Source organism: Mandrillus leucophaeus, unplaced genomic scaffold, assembly GCF_000951045.1.
Source record: "Mandrillus leucophaeus isolate KB7577 unplaced genomic scaffold, Mleu.le_1.0 Scaffold58, whole genome shotgun sequence".
NCBI lineage: Eukaryota > Metazoa > Chordata > Mammalia > Primates > Cercopithecidae > Mandrillus > Mandrillus leucophaeus.
The window spans coordinates 281,957-289,376 of NW_012106252.1; the positions used below are offsets into that span (position 1 = coordinate 281,957).

Below are 7,420 nucleotides of genomic sequence, written 5' to 3' on the forward strand. Positions count from 1 at the left end.
CCTATTTTCTTTTTTTTGAGACAGAGTATCACACTTATTGCCCAGACTGGAGTGCAATGGGATGATCTCAGCTCACTGCAACCTCCACCTCCTGGGTTCCACCGGTTCTTGTGCCTCATCCCCCCAAGTAGCTGGAATTATAGGCGTGTGTCACCAGGCTCAGCTAATTTTTGTATTTTTAGTAGAGATGGGGTTTCGCCATGTTGGCCAGGCTGGTTTTGAACTCCTGACCTCAGGTGATTCACCTGCCTTGGCCTCCCAAAGTGCTGGGATTACAAGTATGAGTCACCACGCCTGGCCAGTCTTATCTTTATAGGCAAAAGATAGGGGAGAAAAATCTCTTCCAGGCTCCCAGGGGTAAAAAAATTCTCTCAAGGGTTTTTTATTTAATATAGTCATGGCCTGGTGCGATGGCTCGCACCTATAAGCCCAGCACTTTGAGAGGCTGAGGTTGGCGGATCACTTGAGCTTAGGAATTTGAGACCAGCCTGGCCAACATGGTGAAACCCCATCTCTACAAAAAATACAATAATTGGCCAGGTGTAGTGGCTCACGCCTGTAATCCAAGCACTTTGGGAGGCTGAGGCGGTTGGATCACCTGAGGTCGAGTGTTCGAGACCAGCCTGACCAACATGGTGAAACTCCATCTCTACTAAAAATACAAAAATTAGCCGGGCGTGGTGGCACATGCCTGTAATCCCAGCTACTCAAGAGGCTGAGGCAGGAGAATTGCTTGAACCCAGGAGGTGGAAGTTGCAGTGAGCTGAGATCATATCACTGCACCCTAGCCTGGGCAGCAGAACAAGACTCTGGCCCCCCCTCCAAAAAAAAAAAATTAGCCCAGCGAGGTGGTGGGCACCTGTAATCCCGGTACTCGGGAGGCTGAGGTGGGAGGATCACTTGAACCTGGGAGGTACAGTGAGTCATGATCATGCCACTGCACTCCTGCTGGGCAACAGAGCAAGACCCTGTCTCAAACAAACGAACAAAAAAAGTACTTATTATATTGGGAGTCATAGCTTGGGGTGACATATTTTGATTTCCTTTGTAGAAATATCAGTGAGTTCCCTATTATTTTGTCCCCAGTAGAGAAGGTTCGTTAATACCCTGTAGGGACGTGGCCAGCCAAGTTGGGGAAGGAATGAGGATGGAAAGTCATTCGGACTCCTCTTTGGTAGGCACCCAAGCAAGCCGCTCCTTAGGCGTTTTCCCGACAGCTAGAAATCCAGAGGCTTTGGATCTTGAGAAGAACATGAAGGAAGGATGCCAGGAAGTACAGTCTGGTCGGCTGATAAATAAGTGCAGCTGGGCCCAGGGCCCTGGCAGCTTCTCCCAGGGCAAGGTTGACTCATTCACTCGAACAACTTTATTTGCAGACGAGAAAGCAAAGAGGGAAAAGGAGCTGTAACTTACCACACACCTCATCCAAAAATTGCGTTTACTACCAAAAAGGAAGTCTGATTTTACCTGAAGCCGAATCTTCTATTCTAGGTGGCTGCTCTGGATTCTGTTGAGAGAGGAGCCACCTTTTCTTTACTCAGTTATCATCCTACGACGGGTCTTTTTTTTTTTTTTTTGAGACAGGGTCTCACTCTGTTGCCCAGGCTGGAATGCAGTCGTCCCATCAATGCTCACGGCAGCCACTTGACAACCTCCTGGGTCTCAAGTGATCCTCCGAGCTCAGTCTCCCCAGTACCTGGGACTACAGGCCCGTGCCACCACGCCCGGGGAATTTTTTGTATTTTTTGTAGAAACAGGGTCTGGCTTTGTTGCCTAGGCTGGTCTGTAACTCCTGGGCTCAAGTGTGCTCCTGTGTCAGCCTCCCAAAGTGTTGGGATTATAGGCATGAGCCACTGCACCTGGCCTAGAATGGGTGTTGTCTGCATTACTGTAGATGGGATTCAAAACCTAGCTCCGGTTCACAGTTTCGTCCGAGCAGCAGGGCTACAGCCCAAACTGCAAAATGTACAGTTTTATTTTTGTTTTTAATTACTTTTCTTTTGTATGCTTTTTTTTTTCCCCTACCAAGTGATCAATGGAGGAAGTGTTTCACAGTAGACATGGGAAACTGGCCAGATCAACTGCTGTCACCTTCTAAGTGAGTGACCCAGTTTATGTTTTAGAAAAACATATTGAGAAAAACAGCTGGAGGGAGAGGTGGGTTAATCATTGTTCGCCAGTGCAAAGGGCTGGCTTCTCTCTGGCACAGTGAGAAAGTTCAGCTTCAGGACCTTGAACTGTGCATCTGTTGACCAGGTAGGGGAAGCATGGAGCGTGTCTCAGGATGGGTTGCACATTTTGTCCACAGAAGAAAACCTGAAGGCATTTGCTGCATTGTAAACAGTTCAGAACTCCCCACTAGACACCTTCCTCCTGCCATCCCATGGCCTGCCTTCTTCCAAGATCAAATGAGTCACCAGAACCTTCATGGGAAGCATGAACTGCCCTTCCTCTTCTTCACCTCCCTCTTCCTTAGCCCCCTTCCCCAAAAGAAGCTGTTGTTCCCTCCAGAAAGTAACCTGTTTCCACGAACATTTAACTAGTTTCCTCACAAACAGATGGCAGACTTTTCTGTTTTGTTGTTGTTGTTTGTTTGTTTGTTTTTGAGACAGAGTCTTGCTCTGTTGCCCAGGCTGGAGTGCAGTGGCGTGATCTCAGCTCAATGCAACCTCCACCTCCCAGGCTCAAGAAATTCTCCTGCCTCAGCCTCCCAAGTAACTGAAATTACAGGCGCATGTCACCACGCCCGGCTGATTTTTTGTGTTTTTAGTAGAGACGGGGTTTCACCATGTTGGCCAGGCTGGTCTCAAACTTCTGACCTCAAGTGATCCACCTGCCTCAGCCTCCCAAAGTGCTGGGATTACAGGCTTGAGCCACCACGCCCAACCTCTTCTCCCATTCTTAATCAACCCTTTGCAGTGCCAAACCACCTTTGCAGTTAGAAAACATTTTTGCTGTCAAATTTCATCCATCCTGCCAGGAGTTAAACTTTGTTGATGGCGCACTACAGAGGCAGAGGCAAGGGAAAGAAGTTAAGAAACATTCTTGCTGTCAAATTTCATCCTTCCTGCGAGGAGTTTAACTTCGTTGATGGCGCGCTACAGAGGCAGAGGCAAGGGAAGCAAACCTGCAAAAGTGTGGTCAGGACTATTTTTAAAAGGCTCCCCTTGCTCCTGGTCTGTATGCCAGAGGCAAAGAAGGGCTATTTGAGGAGAGAAGGAAAGTGTGACTTGAGCTAAGCCCAAACCGCTGTCCCTCCTTGCTTCAATTCAAGGATTCTTTGGAAGAACTGAGACCGACTAAAGAAGGAGGGAAAGAAACCAAGTCATCAATTGCCCAGCTGTTGCTCAGCCTGGTTGTGGACGGGAGCGAGGTGGGGGTTGGTGGGTAGGAGGTGGGCAGGGGGCAGAAGGTGCTTCTTCCTTCTCCTTGGGAGACACTCAGAAACACTCCCAAGCCTCCAGCAGGCAGCCCAGGAAACCGTAACCCCGCCATGGGCATCACTGGGTTTTAAAAATAAAATCAATAAAATTAAAGAGCTGTGCAACCTTGGCCAAGTCACTGGAGTCTCTGGGTTTTGCTTTTGTCAACTGTAAAATGAGACCCAGGGACCCTCACCCTCCTTTCAGCTTTGATATTCTAAGCAGTGGCAGTCCTTTGAACATAACTCCAATGAAGTGGTGCCTGGCTTTGAATTATCTAACAGAAGTAAATGATTAATGATTGTCAGAAGAAAAAGATAAACGTGGTCGTATTTTTAAAATTATTTTTTTTTTTTTGAGAGAGGGTCTCACTCTATTGCCCAGGCTTGAGTGCCATGGTGCGATCTCCGCTTGCTGCAACTTCCGACTCCTGGGTTCAAGCAACTCTCCTGCTTCAGCCTCCCAAGTAGTTAGGATTACAGGCACATGCCACCATGCCCGGCTAACTTTTTGCATTTTTAGTAGAGATGGGGTTTCACCACGTTGCCTGGGTTGTTCTCGAACTCCTGAGCTCAGGTGATCCATCCACCTTGGCCTCCCAAAGTGCTGGGATTACAGGTGTGAGTCACCATGCCTGGCCTTTTTCTTTTTTGTTTTTTGAGATAGGGTCTCACTCTGTTGCCCAGGCTGGAGTGCAGGGGCACGATCTTGGCTCACTGGAACTTCCTCCTTCTGGGTTCAAGCGATTCTTGTGCCTCAGCCACTCAAGTAGCTGGGACTACAGGCACATGCCACCATGGCCCGACTAATTTTTGCTTTTTTTTTTTTAGTAGGGATGGGGTTTCACCATATTGGCCAGGCTGGTCTCGAACTCCCGACCTCAGGTGATCTACCCGCCTCGGCCCCCCAAAGTTCTGGGATTATAGGAGTGAGCCTAAAATATTTTCAAAAGTAATATACACTCACATTATTAAAAAGATTCAGAGTTCAAAAGAGTATTCCATGAAGGTAGTCTTCCCCCTACTCCTAAATACCTTCTAAACACCAGGGCAGCCAGAACCCAGCCTGACCTGAGGGGCGCCATGAGTCAGAGAAGCCCCCACAATTCTCTATGAAAGCTCCCCACACAGAACCTGCCGCAGTCCAGATTGGAGTCATCCCTTCTACCCGCTTTCATTCCCACGTTTTCTTGCCCCCTGGCTCTGGCCATGCAGTCCTTTAATCAACTCTTTCTTTAAAAGCAGAGGAAATTCCATCCCAACCAAAATGCCAGTGTTGTACAGTCAGTTATTAGTTCTTCCCTCTTGCAGAGCCAGCTGGGAAAGATAATTAGGAAATTAGTAGTCTTGGACCCTTTAACCCACACCTCATCCCCTCTAAGAGTTCTCAAATAAGGACCTTGACTCAGAGAAGGGAAGAGGTGAGGCCCAGAATTGTCATGAAAATAAACAGTGAGGCTCCTAGGTCCCCAGGCCTGGGGGTGGCTATAGAGCTATTCTGAGCTGTGAAAACACAGCAGTGCTCTACTAGCAAGTAAACAGCCGCCTGTCCCGCCAGCGCCTGTCTGCCTGGCAGTGCCTGATCTTTAGCCAGCAGGCCAGAGAGACAGGGAAAGTCTAGCGTGCCTCTCTTCTTTAGGGTGGAAAGGAACAGCAGTGTTTATTTTTAACATTTCATTCACTCCAGTGGTTGTGAAGTGGAGAGAGAGGCTAGCACCAGGGTCATGTAAGTCCAGGGGTTCTCTCCAACCTTGAATCCCAGAGAGCAGGATGCTTGTTGCTCCCTCCTCAATGCCTGGGGACTTCAGTGATCGCTTCAGCAGCACATATACTAAAATTGCAACGGTACAGGGAAGATTAGCATGGGCCCTACACAAGGACGACATGGAAATTCGTGAAGCATTCCATACAGAAAAAATTAAATTAAAAATAAATATGAAAAATAAAGCTTGGACCAGCCTGGGTTACATGGCAAGACCCCATCTCTACAAAAAAAAAAGAAACCCACAAAAATTAAACCCACAAAAAAACACCCACAAAAATTACCTGGGTGTAGTGGTATGTGCCTGTAGTCCCGGCTACTTGAGAGGCTGAGGCGGGAGCACCACGTGAGGCAGGAGGCGGAGGTTGCAATGAGCTGAGATCCCACCACTGCACTCCAGCCTGAGTGACAGAGTGAGACAAACAAACAAAAATAAAGCCTGGGGGCCAGGCGTGGTGGCTCGCGCCTCTAATCCTAGCAGTTTGGGGGGAGGCTGAGGAGGGGGGGATCATGAGGTCAGGAGATGGGGACCATCCTGGCCAACATGGTGAAATCCCGTCTCTACTAAAAATACAAAAATTAGCTGGGAGTGGTGGCATGAACCTGTAGTCCCAGCTACTCGGGAGGCTGAGGCAGGATAATACCTTGAACCCAGGAGGTGGAGGTTGCAGTGAGCTGAGATCACACCACTGCACTCTAGCGTGGGGACAGAGAGAGACTCTGTCTCAAATAAATAAATAAATAAATAAATAAATAAATAAATAAATGATTGATAGATAGATAGATAGATAGATAGATAGATAGATAAAACCTGGGCACTTCGGGAGGCCGAGGCGGGCAGATCACGAGGTCAGGAGATTGAGACCATCTGGCTAACATGGTGAAACCTCGCCTCTACTAAAAATGTAAAAATATTAGCCGGGTGTGGTGGTGGGTGCCTGTAGTCGCAGCTACTTGGGAGGCGGAGGCAGGAGAATGGCGTGAACCCGGGAGGCAAAGCTTGCAGTGAGACGAGATCGTGCCACTGCACTCCAGCCTGGGAGACAGTAAGACTCTGTCTCAAAAAAAAAAAAAAAAAAAAGAAAAAAGAAAGCCTGGAGACTTCAGCCTCCTGTGCTCTCCTAGGAAGTCACCTGTGACCTCCTCATTGTCAAGTCAGCTGGTTGGCCTCTACTTATCTTTCTTCTTCCTTAATCATTTGGCCATGTCTGATACTTGACTGTCAACCACTTTGAAACCCTGTGTTCAGTGTTACTCTGACAAAGTCTCCTCTCCTTTCTCTTCTTCCTCCTTCCTTAGCGTGATGTTGGATCTTGGTTGGACACCACCCGGATGTCCCATACAGTCCCCACATCCTTAGGTTCCTTTCACACCTGTTCTTGCTCAGACTCCCCTGCTTTGTAAGTGAATCTCCTCCTCTCTGTCATCCTCTGGGCAGTGAGCCTGGCAACTTCAGAACCAACCTTGACAGCTCTTCATGCCCCATTTGCAGTCACTCATCAGGATCTGTCCAGATACTTTGTACTCGTGCTGCCCCTGGCCAACCCCATTGCCTAGACGTCCCCTAGTCCCTTCATTACCTGTGATCACCTCTCCTCTTCTTGCTTCCCACCCCAAGCCACCCTATAGCATACAGGCCAAGGAGTCTTCTTACAATACGGTTCTTCTCACTTGTCACCTGAGAACTATTCAGTGGCTCCCCATTGCCTACAGAATGAAGTTCAAACACAAGCTCACCCACATTGGGCACCAGCTTATCTTTCTAGTTTTATGCCCTGCAGTCCCCCTTGATGGCCACACACCAGATATATTAGATAAGTTTGGATTTCCCAAACATGCCTTGGTTTTTCCAACTTTGCTTTTTCCTCCACCTGGAATATCATTTTCCCCATCTCTGTATGAACAGATTCTAACTACACCTCAAGGTCAGGCAAATAAAGCCTTCTCAACCCATTGACCTCCACCCCTCATTAGCTGCAAAAGATCTGTCTGATTTGAACTCCTATGTTGGGGCACTTACTGCATTCAGACCTTGCATTATAATGGTTTTGCTTGCATCTTAACCTGCCATCCTGAGCCCTGAGCGCCAAGAAAGCATTCCTTCCAGCCTCCAGAACTAAGCTCTGCTTACATGTCTGGTGCCCAGTATAGCAGATTGTTCACACGGCTGTGAAAATGCTCCCCTCCCTGACGTGTGCTCTTTTGCATTGTGACTTTTTTTTTTTTTTTTTTTTTTT

General features: G+C 48.0%; 1 long non-coding RNA gene across 1 annotated transcript in view; it reads left to right on the plus strand.

The window, feature by feature from the left end:
- LOC105552933 overlaps positions 1-7,420 on the plus strand; it is a 30,649-nt gene that overhangs the window by 5,333 nt on the left and 17,896 nt on the right. The window contains exon 2 of the long non-coding RNA XR_001008083.1: positions 2,030-2,098. This is a non-coding gene — a long non-coding RNA (uncharacterized LOC105552933). The remainder of the gene's footprint in view (positions 1-2,029; positions 2,099-7,420) is intronic.